This window comes from Euprymna scolopes, chromosome 2 (assembly GCF_053919585.1).
Source record: "Euprymna scolopes isolate OS-2025 chromosome 2, ASM5391958v1, whole genome shotgun sequence".
Taxonomy (NCBI): Eukaryota; Metazoa; Mollusca; class Cephalopoda; order Sepiida; family Sepiolidae; genus Euprymna; species Euprymna scolopes.
In genome coordinates, this window is record NC_136483.1 from 17,812,427 (window position 1) to 17,833,968 (window position 21,542).

A 21,542-nucleotide genomic window follows, 5' to 3' on the forward strand; every position below is an offset into this window, starting at 1 on the left:
TGCTTTTGTAGATCTGAGATTATACCAGTTTTCTTTTATGATGGGTATATGCCTCTGCTGAAGAAAAAAGAGATTCAAATAAGTATCCGACATGCATGGCTTTCTGTTTTAATCATTTCAGTTTTCTTGTTGCAACAAATAGTTTCATTATTCAACCTTCTCCTATAGCATCTGGCATTTTCGCAAACTCTTCATCCAAATTATTTTTGCTCCAATCAACTAATCATCACGAAAGCAATCAGCTAACCTAAATTCTTGACAAGAGTATTTACATTTACAACACTGACTTATCAATTGTGCTGTTTGTTGGGGGTGAGGGGTGTTGCTCAAAGGAAAGCTTCATAATTATAGTCTCAGAAATGGATTTGATTAAATTAGGAAGAAATAATTCTTACCGAACACAGCAATGTTGGTCTGTAATCTTTTTTTCTGATGAAAAAGCATTGTGAAATGAATTTAGAAAATTAGTCTTCATTTATAAATAATATCGGTCTTGTATCAGAACTTCAGATTCCATCTGTGAGTTGAGCATTTAATGAACATCTTTGCAATCATATATTGCAATTACAATATGAAAGCCATGCAAATATAAGAAACATTTAAGTACTGCAATACCTCAAGAGACAATGGACACCTCTGTAAGGGTAGCTGCATATGGAATTGTGAAGCAAGGGCTGCACAATCTCCAACCACACTTTTCCTGAATCAGCACTTGAGTCCAGTGGCAAAAAGAAGCTAAGACTGACTGGAAACAATGCGAAGATAAGCAGAGAACACATACAGCACCTTGAATTCCCAAATAATCATCCGTTTTAGTACTGACCGAGCTTAAATTCAAAATACTAATGTAATTATAGCATACTTGTTTTAGTTTTAAGAGCAAAGTTGGTAAATTAAATTTTAATTGACACAAAGGTAAACATATTTGACTCCTTCCCCTAAATACTTTTTGCATTTCATTTTCTACAATTTTTGCCTAAATTACAGAAATTCACAAAAGACTGAAGTTTGGCCAGGAATTGTAACATGTTTATGCAAGATATCACATTTTTAACTCAATTATTACTGTAAACTTTGTTTGAACGAGGTCAAGTATTTAGTTTATAATATCTCTCTCTACTGCTGTAATATGAGAGTATTTACTTTGGCACTTATGTATATTAGAATTGGAGGGATATATTAAAGATTAGCACAGCTTGAGCAAATGTAACACTTAACATTTGTGAAGAATTTCATAGTTTTATCCTAACTCACAGTCAGAAGAAAACCGGCAATAAAGGACCAGGTACAAAATCTCACCATCTTCTTCCAAAATATACCCACCTTAAAATAATAAGCCACCTGGAAATTAATCAAAAAAGGTTTCCAATTCTTAGAAGAAAACCTTAAACAATTAGTACCCTAATAAACCCTCATTATCTTAAAACTGACACCCTTTTAAAAGCTCAAAATTGCTATAAAAGAAAGAAAAGAAAATCCTTGTCGAATCTAAACAATCTTTGTTAAAAATCCAGGGTGATTTCACTCTCTTCATAGAAACACTCTCTGCATTTATTGGTACAGATGAGAGGCTGTTGTGAGTTTTTGTTATTTAAGAGTTTTCCTTCTCATAGATCAGTTGTCTTAAAACATCTTACGAGTCTAGTCTATTATTTAACCCTTAGCTGATGGCAAGGTATGCAAGTTATACCTATGTTAAGTTTGTTGCACTTAGATTTGAAATGGCATTTTTATCACTTAGCATGCAGTATGAGTGACCATATCTGAAGAATATCTGTGAAAATAATGCACTGACAGTTCAAACGTAACCTGCAATCAGCTTTTGCTTATAAACACAGCAACAACAACACCGCTTATGTGGAATCTAAAATAACTAAACATTTAATAAGTACATCCTGAAAATGATTCCATAAAATAAATCGCATGGAATGACCCACAAGTTTGTGATTGGAAACAAAAATTCAATCCAAATCTTGTAATATGAGGAATTGAGACTAACGTAACATAAAAATGGAGTTTGATCAATGCCATATCATAATGGATTCATTTTGTCTAGATTGAACTTCCCTCATCCCACCATCTCTCCAATCCTGAAAAACAAGTCAAAAAGAAAAATCAGTAGGATGGAGGAAATTTCTCATGCTTTATATGCTTGTATCGCCCAATGAAATTGTTCAATTACTTCAGGAAATGAAAGCCAGGCAGGAAATTAATTGCAAATGGAAGAACTTTGTCAGGGTTGAAATCTTTCGGCTGCCTGCCCAGTTTTTTTGCTGTATTTGTTTGAATATTAAGGGTTAAAAGCAGATTTCTGAATGAAATAAACCACCGTAATTAGAATGATGGTAATAATGTTGCAAGCCAACTTAATAGAAATGTTTATGCTCGCAATAATAATGATGCCGGCCAAATCTTACAATTTCAAAAATGAATTACTTTGCTGGAGATTTTTCAGAATTGTTTTTTATTTTTTTTTTAATTAAAAACACAACTAAATTTCACCAATTGCTCTTTATATTATAAAATGAAATCTGCTCTCGTTTGCGGATCAGTTTCACCCGATTATGTAATTGTGAAACACTCACTCAATAAGTTTCAGGCCTAACTAGTAAAACAACTATTTGACAAAATTTATCTTTATTTATTCATATAGTTTCCTTGTAGCGTAATACTGATTCCAACATTTCTCTAACAATTCAATCCCTTTTGTAGAATGGTTTGGTTTTTACCTCAACTTAGGTGTAGTTTAAATTTATTTAAGATGTTTTTCTTTCAGTTAACTTTTTAAAATAAATTATTAATCAATCGAGTTTTAATTTACAAATTTTACAGCTCAAGTGTCTTATTTCTTATAGAATAAAAATAAGCACAGAGATGTAATATTGTGTCGATGGGACAGAACATGTCTTTAAAAGAGAAGTCCTGTTCTAAGTAGTTTAATCGGCATTCAGCAGTTGAGGTGTACGAAGCAGTAAGTAATACTACTTCATTACCTCTTGCATCCACTTATTAACAACTGTACTCTGTTTTCTCCTCCGGGCCATACTGGTTTTGAATCTTTTTGAAAGCATTCTAAAAAGAAACAATGATTGAGAAGTTTCAGTTGGTAATTTTATTTTGACTTTTGCTTCAGAATTTCCTGATTATTTTAAGAATTTGATGATTCTTAACACAGTTGCAGTTATTCAGGGGATAATTATTTAATTCTTCATATGGTTAGATTGAACGGAGGTAAACTTTGATTTAATGATCATTTTGTATTTAATGACATCATTCAGTTCAACGCTTCACTTTAATTCCCTTATGTGAAAAAATATTTTTACATAAGTGTCAATAAACCCACAATCTCTGTCTAGCAATAAAGTATATTAAAATGCTTTTGTTGTAATTTATATAAACTGTAAGAAAAATATACTAGGCATCGACTTGACTAGTGAATTATATAAACTTAAAATACCCACCACCAAAGATTTAGTGGTTATCAGTGGTAACTTTTGAGTTGGATATCAGTTTAGTTATTGTCAGATTTGTTATGTTCCCATATATACTTTCAATCTGCGAAACGAAAAAAAAAAATGTAACTTGTGGTGGTGGGGGGTGGGCTCAATTTTAGAGTTTTGAAAAAGTGTAAAATAATTCCTTTGTTGCCAATACTTTTGTTTAAATTCAGAATCTGTAATTTAACCTATTTATTTAAAAAAAAAATGCATAATAAAAATGTGTGCAATTTTGACATGAAATGACTTAAAAAGGTTGACATGCAATCAAATCTACCAAACCAAAAATGTGGGGAAATGTATGAACCCACAAGTTAATAATGGTGAAACATCTTAAAAAATAAAAAATAAGAATGTATTGTAAATACTTAGACAATTTCTTCAAATCTAATATATATTCCATGAACTATCGGTAAACTGTACTTTTAAACATTTGTTTATGTTCACAATCGTCCAGGTCATTAAATGTATATGTTTTTTAAAATATATAAATATACATATGTGTACACACATACTTGCATATATATATATATATATATATATATATATATATGTGTGTGTGTGTGTGTATATACTAATGTATAACACATTAAATGTATATACACTAATGTATAACATAGCAACTCTAATCAAATAGGTCGTCTAGTAGACTTAAAAGCTAAGTTTTATTGCTTATCAAAATCGTTATACATACCCTTCATACCCATCAGCTTTTTTCTTATGGGCATAAAATCCCAACACTTTTTGTTGATTTCATCCACACTAATATTCTATTTTGATATTTTTATGCATCATTACATTTGATATTTTTTTGTCTTGTGAATTTTGTCCTATTGAATTCCAATAGAAATAGATAATCTTTTTTCCCTTATGTACAATCTGAACTTATTCATGCACGCAGACAAAGTTGCAGATTTAAAATCAATTGAATTACAATCAGATAAACGGGATTATCATAGCATTTGATATTTCTCAAATGTTCTTTGGGTTCTCTCGCATTTAAACAATAAGAATAGTTTGTATTTGTATCCTAACAGAATTAAGAGTATTTTATTTAAAAAAAAAAAAGATGGGGATGGGGCAAGCATAAAAAAATCTTTGCAATATTTGTTTCGATGTGATTTTTCTTTTTAACAGTTTGTTTCCTTTGTTTATTGATTATTTAATTGACTCATAGGGATCAAAATGTTTGCATTTGCAAACGATGCATCAATTGAGAATCTTCTTTGCACTATTCATTCTATCTTTTATGATCTTCGTTTTCTTTAATGTTTTTTTTTTTCTTTTTTACGAAATTCATTGATGATTATCCATAATCATTTAGTCAGTTGGTGTGGATGTGGTAAGGAGGGGGGGGTGAAAAATCTGACTCTGAAGCTGACTTCAGACTACTGTAAAAAAAATTGCAGATACTGTCTCCTAAAATAGTTTTTTTGGGGTGGTGAGGTCTGCTGACTCCAACTTTTGAGAGGGAGTTTTATATGAAATTGGAGTGGGGCTTTTTGTTTTTAAATACTCTAGAATTTTGTTTCCAGTCAAGAGTGTCCCTTGATAAAGAGTGATTCTCCATATTAATAACTGACTCCCATCTAATTTTGTTATCATAAGAAGGCAAGCAAAAATGTATTCCAAAAACAGATCAGATTTAATTTCAGTCATCTCCACATTTGTATTACTATTTGCTATAAATATTTTTTGAATTACTGTCTCATGCATAAGTTTATTTTATACGATAAATACTTATCACCAAATTGCCTTAATTGAATGTATTCTGTTTTTCTTTTCATACCAACATTTACAAATTATTTTTAAGTTTTTAATGTTTTTGCTTTTATTTTACTCCTTTTCTTTTCTCATCCATTTACTGTCAGCTTTATGAAATGATTAGTTTAATTTCTTCAGTTCATTTTCTAAGCTTATTTTAAACTTAAAATATACTTGATAGTCACAAGATGAGGCATTATATATGATGTTGCTCTTGAGTTTTTATTTACATGAATTGGAAAATTATTCCTCTAAATTTTTAAATGATAAACTCATCACCTGCTTTAGGTCCTATAGAAATAGATCTTTTTTTTTTTCATTATCATGACACAAAGAAATAAAAATACAAATGGGTTGAATTGTTTGGTATTCAGTGGTATTATTATCGCTGTTCTGCCATCTTGTTTTATTTCTTCTACATTTTCATCAAAATGGTGAACTCTAATCATTATTAGGTGACGTATGATGAACTAATTGTTAACATTTCTTTCCACATGCCTGGTTGCTCAAAAGATTATTTTAGCCTTAATTTGTTGAAGTCTGTTTATTTCTTAGAAAAACTCAGCTGCTCAGATTCTCTGTTCCTTTTTTTGCCTCCTTTCAGTGCAAACAGAAAATGGATTGAAAATAATTTTCGAAAAAGACAAGTGTTTCTACTAATGTATGCTTCCAATACTTTTCTATGATAGTTCTTTATGTTATACTGTGACATTAAATTCATTTAAAAATGGAAATTACCACAATATAACAAAATTGTTCATTTTTGAACTGGCATTTTGTGTGTGTGTGTGTGTGGGGGGGTTTAAGTTTTATAACCATATATTTATATTTAATTTAAGCACATCTTTTCTTCCAAATTAAACACTGGTATCTAAATGTCACTTTTAAATAATTTATATGTCCTAAAATATAATTTCAAAGCATATTAAAAAGTCTACGCAGAATTGTCTAAAAAGGAATATGTACTTAGTCCTGAGCCTCATATTACTATTTTTATAACCGGGGGAAGGGGGGGGGGCTTTATCCGGTCGTAAAATACGCTTAAATATGATATTTTAATTTGTCCAGATTTTGTATATCTATATATATAAAAGCGAAAATGTGTGTATGTATGTTCGCTTTTTGTGTATGTAAAGGCTTTTTTCCGAGAAGCGGTTGATCGGCTCACAACTTAAAACTTTTTATATCACATATAAATCATAATATCTACGAGTTAACAATGGAGGTCGCCTGTCTATTTAATTTGCTCGACTTTGAAAAGATAAATATTCAACATTTTTTGCTCGCTGCATGTGGATTAGGCTTTTTCGTATAATAAAAGCGGCACTAATTCTGGCAATATTTTTCCGGTTGCGATTGCCAGAAATGTCCGAAAGCAATCAGCTTTGATCAATGTGGAAATTTTCCTTATATCAGACAATTGCTATTCAATTTGGACAATCCCCATGTTATGGGGAGCTGGGCCCCCCCCCCAACATCTTGGGAAAATAAAAATAAAACAAGCATTCCCGCAGTAAATAAAATGCTACCCCGCAGTCAAAGTTGACCTCATTAAGTCATTAAAACGTGCACCTGCCAATTCTAAATAATTAAAAAAATTCAAACATGTTTCCGTTAGTATTTTGTGGTGGCCCAGTGTTTAACGTCACACTTTTTTTTTTTTTTCACACTTTAATTTCCAACTTTGCCTCAAGGATTCGGGTTCAATTCTCATACTTACCTACCAAAACTCCCCCCCACCCCCGACACGAACACCCGGGTGACCACACACACCTCCAAACACCCGGGCAACGCCGGGTACCCTCCCCCCGCTAGTATTATTATAAAGTCGTGATTTCAAAAGTAAAAAAAAAAAAAAAAAAAAAAAAAAAACAGTATTTGTGTGTCATCAGTACGAATCGAAACTGAAAGCAAAACTGTAGCATTCAAAGCTGGTGACGTTACCACTGTACGAATGTGATATGTATATGAACTGATTAAAAATAAACTAAGATGAGTGTATATAATGTTTCAATTTTGACCCCTTAAAAACTATTTTAACCAGCTAAAGACCCATAAAATCCATTAATTTGAGGTCTCTAGCGCTGCTCTGCAACTTTTAGTTTTGGAAGAGATAGAGTTTGAAAATATTGAGACAGACAGGCAGACATAGCCTTTTATATATTAAATTTTCTATTTTCAAGTTTTCCTTTTTCTCGTTATTGACTTCGTTTTATTCTAGTTTTATGCTGCTGTTATGTCACTCAGTAAGTCCCAAGTCTGACATATAGGTGGCATCACTAATAAAAAAGTGATTTTTATAAAGTACTTACCTTCAAAAAGCACGGTCAAAATCGGATTATTAGTTTACAAATTACAATTATTTAAGTCAATCTACTGTTGCAAATTTTCAAAACAATAATCTGAATTTCGTGTGTTCATAAAGCATTGATTTCTGATGAAAAAAAGTACTGTTCAAGCAAAGTAATGGCTTCATAAGTGTTAAGTTGTATAAGAGCAGAGAAGTTGAAAATATCAAAATGCAGTGTATTCATCATTTTGCATGGAAATTTGTCAGTGAGATATGTGTTCAAAATGTGTGTCACATTTGCTCAGTTGATTTAAAACGATGTGTTAACTATTCAGCGTTGTTCATAACTGTTTCACTACAACAAAAACATTTTACATCAATATGTGACACGAGATTGAAATATAATCCACTACTTCCATCTGACACATAATCAACAATCAACTGATTGGACAGCAGCATGTGAAAGCCATACAAATTAGCAGGCAAGGACTTTGCTCCATATTTTGAAATGTACAAGATATTTTGTCCATTGGGTACCTTGAGAATGAGCTCCAATCTATAGTCCCCCACCGCCAAACTTTCACAAAAACACTCGACTAACTACAACTGCTATCAACCCCCCCCCCCACTCTCTATCTCTGCCTAAATCTAAATGCAGATTCCATGAATAAAGCTTCTTTTCTAGAACCGCCCGCTTGCTTCTTGGCTGATTACAATCTGGTAGTTTTCAAGTTCTTGTTGAGCTGTCCCCTTAAATAGTCAAATTCTACTCAATTTACACCATTGACGATTACTACCACCTTATATTCATTAACCCTTATCCTCAAGTGGCCTTTGGGCCTTGATAAGTAATGATTCCTTTGTAAAATATATTTTTTTAATGAAGAGCCATAGATAGCAAATATTATATAAAATTTAAAAAAAAACTGTCGTAATGAAGAAGTGCTCTTTCACCAAGCCAATGCACTGTCACAAGTCAAACACAACGATAGGCAAACTACATGAAATGTCTTTTGAATTGCTCCTGCACCCACCCTATTCTCCTGATCTGGCATTTGCTGTCTCCTGGCTGTTTGAAAACCTCCAAAGAATGCTTCAAGTAAAGAGATTTGGCTCCAAAGAAAAAGTGATATTGGAAACAAGGTGTAATTTCAGACCAAAGACAAATCGATCGTTCAAAAAAATAAAAAAGACATCAATTTGTTAGAAAAGCATTAGAATCTTTAGTAACTTTTGATTAATAAAGTCAAATTTTGCTTAAGTTATTTCATTAATTAGGTCCAAGACTTATTGAGTGGTGTTTTACTCCCTCTATTCTTCTCCTCATACTACTTCTCATCTCATTCCAAAACATTCAACATGGATTTGTACAGCTTTATGAAGATTTTAGTATGATAGATGAAATAAGTCAATATGGAATTAACCGTGCAAATAAAAAAATTTTTTTTTTTGCGGGGGGGGGGGTAATATGAACATATTGTAGTAAGTTTGCCTGCTATAAAACTATTTTATCCTAATAGTTAAAAAAAAAAACCTTTAATTTTGTTAATCTATTTGTATGAAGTTCTCTATTTAAATCTTACTAATAGCTAGTTTTAAGCCATTAATCAAATCTTGCTAATAAAAAAGAAGTCATCTTCTAATGTTGTACAGAACCTGTCTTTTATATAGTCTCCTCATACTTTGTAGGCCTTGTACTTTTACTCTTTTAACAGTCCTTAGGACTGCTAAAAAAGTAAAAAAACAATTCGTCCTGTTATTACATATTTGTTTCTCCAACACTTAACAATGTGTATAAAACCTAATCTGGCTTCTTAAAGCCCCCCCCCACCACCACCACCATATTGTGAGGCCGTACGCTGTAGATTGTTTTGCTTATACGTAAATCCTGTATTGATTTTATGTCCCTTTTGCATGTAACTACTTTGAAGTGACAAATGTTATTCTCTCTTGTTCGTGATCGTCTATGCATTTAATAATAAAGCTTCTCTAATAAAATAAAAATGGAGAAAGAAAAGGTGGCATAAAGAATCACATTGCTTAATAAAGAGTTGTTTTTACGGTTTGCTTTCCAACTGCTTTTTTTTTCTCCCCTTTTTTTTTTTTTCTTCTGTAGAATTGCAAAAAAAATTCTCCATTTTGTTGTGTTCATAAAGGCAAAAAAACGATGTTTGTTATAAAACCAATGTATAAAAATCTTTCCTTTTTTACACATCCATTGAGTGAGAATTTAGGCAACTTCGGTCTCTGTTATATTAAGATGAAATTTGTTTATTATACTGCTACAATAGCAATTTTTTTTTCATCTTATACTCGTACTATATAAATATATAACAATGTTTTAGAAACATATTTATATCATTGTTTCATTCAAGTTTTCTTTTCATGTCTCTTGTGACATTACTGTTTCATCTCTTCTCCTTCGATTATAATGGCGTATGAGGTTCTTTTTGACTTAATTCATATTTAAATTGGATTCTGTTTTCTTTCTTCTATTTTTGTATTGTTTGATAAAATTTCGCTACATAATGTAATCTCACAAATCTTAGTTTTAAATCTTATGGAAAATTGATGTATACAACTGAAACTATCACATTTCTAAAAATGTCTCCACTTTTTGTTAAAAACATTTGAGAAGCAATGTTCTATTTTAAACATTGAAATCATTTAATGAAAACCCTGGATTCTTAGAGATAATCGTTTTTTTTGTTTTTATTTTTTTTTTGTTTTTTTTTTTTTAATATTTTACAAAGATTCCGATGAAAACCTAAGTAAATGTGACATAAAAAATATGTAGAGTATACGTTTCTTTTAAATTACATGGTAATTTCTATATTATAAACATTAATATTTTTATCACTCAACCTAGATACAGTCTAAAATAGAGTTCATACAAAACATTTACATTTTTATGTTGTATACACAAGTCTTTCCAAAAGTAAAGTCTCCATTTTTTTACTCAAAAATATTGAAAAGCTATGAAAGCAGGAATGGTACCATTAAAATGAGCGACCTTTTGTGCCCTCCGAATTTATTTTTCTACATAGTCACTACCATTCTCTATGTACTTTTGCTAGGATTTCAGTAACGCATCTCTGCTTCTGATGCATGTTCGAGAAGGGTTATTTTCTCACACCGTCAATATCTGTAACAGAGAGATAACACTTTCAGGTCATGAATTCATAAGTTCAGTTATCATAACAATGCAATTTTCAATCTCCTCTGATCCGTTTGGGCAGAATAAAAAATAGGAGGCAATGCTTTTGAAAAACCTCTCTCTCTCTCTCCCACACGTGTGTGTGTGTGTGTGTATATATATATATATATATATATATATATAGCCTTTGATGTTGTGGAAGGTCATGTTGGTGATGTTCTCAAAGTATGATCATACAAAGTAGTCCAGTGGGTTCAGGTTGGGGGGGGGGGGGGCAGTGAGAGAAGGATACAAAATCGCAGCACTTCTTTTGAAGCCAAGTCTGGGTCTCTTTGGACTTGTTGGCCAGCGCCAAGTCCTACTGCCACACCCAGAATTTGCCAGTAGTCACCTGATTGCACTAGGGGGTTACCACACACTTCAGCACATCCAGGTACACTTTGGTGTTGACTTTCAAACTGACTTTGAAGATGTGAGGTGGCATGATGTGGCCCTCGCTTTAAACCATACCAAAGGCCATAATCGTGGCCGGAAATTTAGTTTTCATCACCTTTGGCACACCCCTGTTATTCGTGGTAATCCAGTGATGCATTTTAGGGGTGCTGGCAATGGTCCTGTTGTCATAACTTGGATTGGTAGAAGGCATAAGTTGTACAGCAGCGCATATCCAATCTAGGTTGTTGAACATTATGTCACTTTCAGACATGATAGAAGGCGCCTGTCACTCTTGGGATTTGTACATAACTAGCCAACTAGTAGATGGTCTGCAACAACAAAGAAAACCAGCTTTCATCAAATGGAAATGGAATCATGTCGTCTTTTCTAGGGCAACAATTTTATCGTTCCACCTTGTATGCATGTGTGTGTGTGTGTGTGTGTGTATATATATATATATATATATATATATATATATATATATATATATATATATATAAAATGCTTCCGACACTGAGATCCTTGTGAGAGCATGTTTCTCTAGTATTAAGACCCTTGTAATCAGATCTCACATGCGTTGGGTAGACTGTGTGGTTCGAATGAAAGATTGTAGGCTGGCAAAACAAATTTTTTATGGGGAGCTGGAAAATGGCAAGCGCCTTCAACATAAGCCTAAGAAGAGGTTCAGGGACTATACAAAGAATAATTTGAAACTCCTGCGGATCAACATCGACACATGCGAAGAACTTACTCTACAAAGGCCGAAGTGATGAAAGCTTTTATTTGAAAGTTGTGATGCTCTAGAGAAAAGAAAGCAGACCCACAGTAATCTGAAACAAGAGCTTTGCAAAGGTTTAATTGATGGTCAACCATGACACATACAGCTAGAAATGCAACACTTGTGAATAAGTGCTTCTGTCAAAAACTGGTTACATCAATCTTAAGTCACACAAAAACTCCTGTTCGGGTTAACTTTGTGCCCATTAGTCCAAACCAAACGATCTGTTTGATATTGCAGCAGAGTTTGCAAGTCTGCTGCTGGTTTTAGAAGACATATCATTGTTCATAGGAATATCCTTCAACCTCCATAGGAAGTTAACTCAGCAGAAATTGCTCAATTTGTATGTCACATCTGCTTCAAGATGTGCAAATCTGTGGTGGGACTGCAGAGTCATCTGAGATGGCATGGATGACAAGATGGAGAGAACTCAATATGACGGCAATCAGCTGGAAAGATGCATCAATCATCATATATATATATATATATATATATATATATATATGTGGGGTGGCCTATTAGTCACTTTACATTTAAAAAATTCAATAACTTTTTTCTATTAATATATTTTACAACAGAACCACGAGTGAGGATAATTGAATTTCACTTTGAAAATGGACGGTCAATTGATGCAGTGCAAAGATCTTATATGCGCCATTTCAATGTTCAGTATTCTCTATGCTATTGAATTTGTTCAACCTTAGTTAGTAACCATGTCAGGGTATTGGTGGCAAACAAAATGGAGCAACTGCACATAGTGGTCATAGTATTGGGTTTTCAAATCCAAAACCCGATACTATGACCACAAAAGTACATTCAAAAATAAAAAAACACCGTATAAAAACAACACTAGCGAATAAATACTGGGAACTCAAAGAAAGCGGACATTCGCCGGTAGTCGAATGGAAAATAATAAGACAAGCTACCACGTGCAGACATTTAGACGACCCATGTAAATTATGCCTCCATGAAAAATTTGCTATCTTGTACTTTAAAGAACCCCAAAATCTATTAAACTATAGACGAGAAATAGCAAACAATTGTGTTCACAAAATAAAACTTACTCTAGGATAGGGATACAAAATAGCTTTAAAACTAACAAAAACAATAGAAAACAAACAAATAAATAAATTAAATAAACATGAATATACATAAACGACCACACACACACATATATATATATATATATATGCATGTGTGCATGTATGTGTGTACACATATGTATATTTATATATTTAAAAAAAAAAAAAGAGCAGAAATTAGGAAAATCGTCTGCCTTAAACCACTAACCTAGTTCTAAAACAGACCCTTTGTTCGATAAAATGCATGCCCATTGGCTGATAGGAAGGGGCGCAGTGGATACTAGAAAGCTGATTGGCTAACTAAAATCCTCAACATATATAAAAACGGGAAACAACCACAGAATTCGCGCATAAGCCTGACGAATCCTATAGTGGATGAAACGCCGAATATTCAGTGTAGCTTAATCGCCATATATATTTTATAAATTACTAACTAGCTCTACCTACGTATTGAGCACTTTTGAAGTAAATACTTAAAGTTTACGCATAAATCTATACTTTCGTATATTAATTTTATGTGAGTAAATGAAGTAGTTATATATATATATATATATATATATATATAATACTAGCATACGTATAAAGAAATGCTGCCTTGCCGAGTATATAGCATGTCTCTAATTTGCATAATGGTTTTAAAAAAGCAGGTTTTTGTAAAAAATTAAAAAAAATAACTGTACCGGTATTATAATTTTTTAAATTGTTTTATTTTCATGCATCTAACCAATAGCTGTATTATTGATTTTAGAGTCTCGATTTAAAAAAAAAAAAAAAATCAAAATAGCTTGATAAAGTATAGCCGAGACAATAATCTTCACAAAGAATGAAATATTTGTGCTCAGACGATGCATGTTTGCTATTATTTTAAATGAGACTGTGTAGAGGAAATCCGTTAACTCGCTTTTTCCATTATCATGCGATTGTTGTGTTTTTCTTTGTGCATTAAGATGGAGGCCAAGTAACTTAAGAATGTTAACTTGAATAACTGCATCACCGTTAGTATTAAAGCTTTTGAAGATATTACAAACTAGCAGATGTCATAAATAATTGTTACAAGGGAATTTATCTTATTAGTATTCAACAAAACATTCACAATGACTCTTCATTACCAAGATTCAAAAATGTTTTACAATCAAAAGGTTAGCGTCTGACCTTTTGATTCATGTCATTTATACATAAAGAGGAGTCAAGTTCAAACTTGTTAAAGAGTAATTTAAAAAAACTCCACGTATTTTATTCAACTTTATATTAAAAACTTTTAACTAAAGCAATTTTCATGCAGTCTTTCAGATAATCTGACTAGTAAAGAGCTAAAATAATTAAATCAATTGCAAGAATAGTATTTTTTTATTGTTTTGGTCAAGATTATGAAATCAGGACAAATTCGTTCCTTTAAATACTAATCAGACATTTTAAAACTTAAAAGTATTAAATTCTGTTAAAATATATTCACCTCCTCCTCTTCCTCCCCCCAAACTAGAAAAGAAAACAAAGATTTGAAATCACATGACCTTGAAAAATGTGCTCTCTCTAGAGTTCAAATTCTGAATATCTATTAATTTCTATAAATTATTATTCAGGAAAGAACACTTCAGTTGGAGCCAAACCTTTTAAAATTTTAGGTGTCTCAGTCAAACATTGGTGTTATTGACTCCATTGTCATGATTTTGTATATTTACTTCCATTACATCTTTTGTAAAATGCATACGGAAAAGATTAAAGTAAAGTCTAAAAAGATTATTTTTATGCTATGACCAATATAGATTGTTCATTAATGTAGTAACGTTTGATCCCTCTCTCGCTCTCTCATTATATATATATATATATATATATATATATATATATATATATTAGTGTACTTAGTTCAGGGAATACTTCACACAATATGGAGAAGACTCATATAAGACTTTGACCCATTCTCAAATTGCCAGGCAGGTGATTGCAGTCACAAGTCTGACTTATGTCCTTGTTTCTATTTGTTTATATTTTGTTTTGATTATGTAATGAAGTTAATGTGTTGCAATAAATGATTTTATTATCTATTGAACCAAAATTTCAATTTTTGGAAAAAATATAATAAACAAAAAACTATGTGAATCTTTTGTCATTATCATCATTTATTGGTTTGTGTTTTTCAATGTTTGTTTTTATAATCGATTAGCTCACTAAATTCAGTTTTGATTACTGATGTCATGGAGTTAAAAGAGATAAGTCATATAAATTTTACAAAATTCACTTAGTTCCAATATTAGTACATTTTAACTTGACCACTTGTAAAATCTGCAGATGATCAAATATATAATAATCATTCATATTTTCTTATGTTAAAGCTTATTTATTTTAAAGTAAACACCTTTCCCTTTATTATTAGTTTTATATATATTACATTCACAAATCAAAATAGTTACATAAGCCTGTCACATGTTTCTTATGCTTGTGATCACTCATGTTTTATTTTGCTTTATAATAGAGAAATGTAGTGACTTATGTGAACTTCATAAAAACTTTAATTTTTAAACTATTTTTAAACTAAAATTTTATTAGATCGATTTTCTTCAAAAATTACTCTCATTATTTTAACATTTCTTATTGTGTGTTTGTTATATAACCATCTATATAACATAACTCTCAATGTATGTATAAATGATGTCTATTTATATTGTGTTCATATAGCGCTGGCTCTATGGTTATGTATGTGTATCCAGGCCGTATTGTCTAGTGTCTGTGATGTATATGTATGTATGTATGTGTGTGTGTGTGTGTGTATATATATATATATATATATATATATATATATAAATTTGTATTCCTTTCTTTTTGTTTGTTCACAATATCATGGATGATATATATAAATACATATTTAGATAGATGTGCTATGATGTCATGTATCAGTGAAGGAACAAAAATTAAAGATTCCCCGGGCAATGCTGGCCAGCCTGCTAGTGTGTGTGTGTGTGTGTGTGCGTGTGTGTGTGTGTGTATGCCAAGCGAAAAACAAACACAAAGTTCTCTTTCCTTGTATGTATAATGTTCAGCGTCTGTTCATTTTCTGTGTGCTTGCATGTTACAAATATCAATACTATTTACAAACGGGATGATAAGCATGTGATGGATAGTTCTTTAAAGAACAACGAATAACATCTTTGTCTGTTTGGCCAAGACAAATAGGGAAACATACCTTTTGATTTGTTCTTCTTTCCAGGCTGTTGTCTTGATGTGAGTTCTGTAATTAAAATTACTTTGTCTCCAAAGGAAACACTAGACAGTGGTTATAATTTATATATAACATTTATTTCCTGTTTATGATTTCCCTTGAAGTTGCACACATTTATCTTTTGTTTCTGCATCTTTAGTTTGTCTAGTTGATTGCTTCCCCGGACCTAGAGACTAAAATCTCTTCCACGCTGACTGACTGACAAACTCTAGCTGCCAACCTGCTCTGTCTGATTGACTCCCTTGACTGGTCGGTGCTGTGAATATATAACTTCTTTTCTTTGTTAGTTACCTGATGTCGCACAACCAGATCAACCTTGTTTTTTCCAACCCCTTTATTTTTCTGATCTAAATTTTAAATGTTACATTTTATTTCATAACATTTTTCTCTATTAAAATATTTCATATTCACTAACATTTGACTTGTAACATACTGCAACCCATCTTTTGTTCCATCAGGGCATCCAGCAATCACAATATGCAACATTTATAACGTTTTTCCTTTAACGATTTTGACTCCTTTCTGTTTGATTGCCTGTGGTTTTACTATTACCACCACAAGTAATAATAGTAGTAATAATATGAATACATTGTCTAAGATTAATATGGAAAGTTTCTTGTGACATTTAATCGATTTAAATTTTAAAATAATTCTACTAATTTGGTTACAACAAAAAAAAATAAGAGTTAACTTTGATAAGTTTATTTCTTGTTGGTATTAGGATTTACGCTTTGTCATTTGTGATACTACTTCTAATACTACTAATAATACTACGCTTTTTGTACCCAACAAGGTATAATGTTGACACTGATAATTTGACGTTTCCTGCATTTTTAAGGGCAATCAAAAATGGTAAAGAAAATATTTTACTAAAGTTTGCTACTTAAAATAAACACTTTGAATTTCAAAAAAAAAAAAAAAAAAAAAAGGTTCAAGGATGGGATCAGAAGTTTATTGGTTTCCTCAGTTTTCCTGGGCAATACTAGTGAAAGTATGTAAAAGTATGTAATTAAAAAAAATACTAGTGAGTATAAAAGTATGTAATTAGAAGAAATGCAAAACACAGCAAAAGAAATATTGAAGTTGGAATGTAAAGTGACTTGTATAAAGCCAATTTCAGAGTATTTCTAGTGAGAAGGCAGCGTTTTTTTGGAATTGGTTCTAGTCATCGAGAACATATGTAAAAGTAATTAATGCTTGTTGTGTATATTTGAAAACAGATTGCATCAGCATGTGCATAGAATGATTTAGGTTAGGCAGTCTATTCGATGCCGGGGAAGAACTAGATTATTCTAATCATCTGATTACAGTGAATTAATGCAGGAATCCCTTCAGCACAATCTGCCATACTTTCTTTGTAGACAAACTTTTGTTGAAGACATTAAGATAAAATACACTTATAGAGCTTGGTTCTTTACTGAGATTGTAATTTCATTTATGCAAGATAATTTGAACTATGTGGATTGGCTTGATGTCTAGACAATTTGGCCGGGGTTTTGTTTGTTCGTTTTATGGAAAAACAACCTGCTGGAGATTACTTCTTGCCAAATCACAATACTTGTTGGAAGCGATTAATTGAACATAATTTGTTATCATACCCAAAGCTGGGACGGGAAGGGGGGGGGCGGCTTGGTCCCTTTCTCAACAGTATTAATTAATCATCACGTAATAAGTGTTGTATTTAGATATCTTATGCTTATAATAAACAGTTGGAGATTCCTAATTGAGAATCTTCAAGGTTTGCAGATGCCAGATTCTTTGGGGGGGGGGGAGCAATAAGTTATATACTTTTTCTGCTGACTTCCAATCTTGGTTGGTGTGGGCCATTTTTATGGAAGTTAAAGTTGAGTTTTTAAAACCAACTTCAAGGTCAGAAGTCGTTTTTTTCTCCCATGCCTTCACCTCTGCATAAGGACCCTAGTCAACTTAAGGCTGGGCTCTGTCAAAACTGGTTCTTTATTTTGTAAGGACTATCATTTAAAATACAGTTGTTCATTTTTAACATATTCAGACTGTTCCAAACTTCTTTGAAGTTGTTCATGGTCATTTAAAAGCATATGCTTACCCCATCTATTTTGGAATATATTGTTTTCTATCCATTGCATGTGTTTGTGCTTTTGAGGAGAGAAACAAAAAATACATTTCTCATCCCTGCTTGAATTCTTCACTTTATTTTTTTGTTTCTTTTTTTCCCCATAACTTCTCAATTTTGGGTTTTCTCTTACCGTTCTTTGAAGATTTTTTTCCTCAGCAGCAGTAACTCTTACCCATGATATTGTGATGTAAAAGAAAGGACACTTTAATCAGAATACCTGATGCTGTACACTTGCGAACAGTTACTGCATACCCCCTCCCGCCCTCTCCCTCTCTGAAGAGATAATTTAGTTTGTCTCCTCCCTTACATAATTTTTTTAAACCAATTGTATAGAGTCACTTTAATGATAATATATTTAAAAATAAACGAACCCATACTGCACATGTACATTGTCCAAACATAATCCCATTAAACTTTCACCCACTTGAAAATCGCTTCTTTTTTGTTGTTTTCATAAATTGTCTAATTTAGTGAAGAAATAATGAAAATTTCATTTAATTTGAATAAATGTTTAATTTCAAAGAAAATTGTATACACATTGTTTTATTTATAAAGAGTCATCAACTAAACATTTCTTTATCTTGATTCGGAAGAGGCATAAGTTTGTTGTCTGCATTGTTATTAGAGCAGATAAAATTCGCAGAATAGTTTTGTACCACTTTTATGATTACAAAGATTATGGTATATATGTTATTAATTTTGTGTTTAGAATTTTTATTCTAATATTGATTGAAATTCATTAAACGGTTTTGATTCTAGAAAAATCTTTAACATTTGGGGCTTAATGAAATAGTTTTAAGAAAATAAAAGTTAAAGAATCTTTATTAACTATGGATCAAATTAGCATACAAATCAGGAACTAATGAATTTTAAGATAGTCTAGAAAAATAACATTGTGTGTCTCCGGGGGGGGGGGGGGGGGTCCAATACCGTTGGGTTAGAATTTCATCAAAATTTAAAATATTTGGAGTTCCAGCCACCATGAACAAATTGTTGATATGTATGACTTGTGTGTTTTTATTATTTGTAAGCTTATAAACGCCCCCCCCCCCTTTTTATTTTTTAAATATCAGTGTATAATAGATAAGTATGATTAATGATCAGGGATTTAAAAAATTTATTGACTTATGAATTTTGCATTATTAAATCTCTTTCTAGGGAGTAGTGGCCAGGGTATATGGAAAATTGTGCCACGCCCAGGCCCTGTATTCTTAATATATAAATTAATATAGTTTTAATGGTGGATGTTTGATATCAAAACAAACAAAAAGATCAGTTGAAGTCCGGGTGGAAATGAATATATATATATATATATATATATATATATATATATATATATATATATATATATATGAAAGAGAGAAGTGAAACTAGAATAAGAGAAAGGTTAAAAAAAAAAAGATGCTGAAGGATTAAGTAATTATGGGTGGGGGTATTTAGAAAGAAAAAAAAAAGTAAAAGAGAGGTAATCAAGATGCGAGGGATGGAGAGAGTCCCTGCTCAATTTATAGGAGGCATAATAAATGTCCTGTTTGAAGTTTGGGGCTGCTTCCACAATATTTTTCACACACTTACACCCTCCACAACCATGCTACCATTGACTTATACCACCACAACTACTACAGCTATGGTGAGGGGCGGCCACCACCTTCTAATTTTTTTTCCACCTCCTCTTTTATTCCTCTCTCTCTCTCTCTCTCTCTCTCTCTCTCTCTCTCTCTCTCTCTCTGCTTATAGAGTTATTATATCTTTTTGTTCATTTTGGTCTTTCCTAGAAGTTCTCTTCTTGTTAAGCTTCTACAATCTGCCCCCCCCCCAAAAAAAAAAAGTAGACCATAGATTCTTTCGGTTTTTGCCAAGAAGAACGGTAATTGTTCTAGTAGTAGTTGTAGTTGCTATTATGCCGCCAGTGATCTGAATTACTCACAGCGACTATGATTTTAATGATAACCTGCAGCAAGTAGTATTAAGGAGTAAGGACTCTTTATGACTGTAGAGCCACCCCAGGCAGCGGTGTTGTCGGCAGCAGCCCGTGTTTGTCCACTGCAACTTTTTTGACAACCCACATCCATCCACATACTCAGTTCATTTACTTGATTATTTTTGGTAGACAGAATTGTTTTAATCTTGTGCATGGCCCTGCATGGGCTCTGCTCTATAATACTTATTATCTGGGCTTCTTACGTGCTTCAGTAATGTTGGTAAGTTTTGTTTTTATTTTTTATACTTGTTTCCAATTTTTTAAATATATTTTTTTATTTTGCTTTCTCTATCTTACGCCCCTCTCTCTCTCTCTCTCTCTCTCTCTCTCTCTCTCTCTCTCTCTCTCTCTCTCTCTCTCTCTCTGTCTCTCAAAAAAAAAAAAGTCTGAACTTGTTATAGCTTGGAAACTTCAATGTTTTATCTTCTAAAAGTGTTTTTTTTTTCCTTGAATGGTTATTCCATTTTTCGATAATTTTTTTTTCTTTTCAAATGAAATCTTTTATATTTTTAGTTACAAGTGAAACTTTTCTTGTCAGTGTTTCTTCAGTTTTATCAATTCTTATAAAGTTAGAATTTAACACGTTGTCGATAGGATGCATGGAAATCCCTCTAACTAAACGTCTCAAAAATGTAAAAGTTAACGTAGTATTTTACGTATTTGAAATTTAAATATGCTTTGAAAATGTTCATAAACATCAGCTTTGTATGAACTGTTCTTTCTGAAATTTAATTTAAATGCTATTCTGAATCTTCACACAATCCATGAAAAGACTGTTGGGTCAAAATCATTACAATGTGTGCATCACACAACACATAATCATGTGTTTAGTCACATTTGTACGCTTGCACACCTATTTTTTTAATTGTTGCTAAAATAAAAAAAATATATGTTGGCCCGGATTTTAAACTTGAAATCCTTAAACATTGTAATCAATGTATAACTAAATAGACTAATATTAAATGATAATGCATTTTTCTGAAGATTTGAAAATAAAATAAAAATTAAAAACTGAGTGAATAAATAAATTTAAAATATTGTTTAAATAAAATTGTCAATATTTGATCCATCTTGATATTCATCTCTACAAAATTATTAAACCTACTTTTTTTTTCTTTTTTTTTTTTTAATTTTATAGTTTCTGAATAAAAAAAAGATTATTTCCTTGGAATATTATAAAGCATTAAATAAGTATTACAAGGCACAATATCATTTTCAAATTTACACTTATTAGAAAGATTTAGTGTCA

The 21,542-nt window shown here is 31.7% G+C and overlaps 1 protein-coding gene across 19 annotated transcripts in view; it reads left to right on the forward strand.

Moving 5' to 3' along the window:
* The window catches only part of LOC145289209 (talin-1-like), a 617,531-nt gene that overhangs the window by 387,481 nt on the left and 208,508 nt on the right, over positions 1–21,542 (forward strand). The window contains exon 1 of one of the 19 annotated variants that reach the window (XM_080136407.1): positions 19,767–20,513. The exons of the other annotated variants lie outside the window; for them this stretch is intronic. The gene's annotated coding sequence lies outside the window, so the exon portion shown is untranslated. Of the gene's footprint in view, positions 1–19,766; positions 20,514–21,542 lie in introns of those variants that run through there. 19 annotated transcript variants of the gene reach the window in all.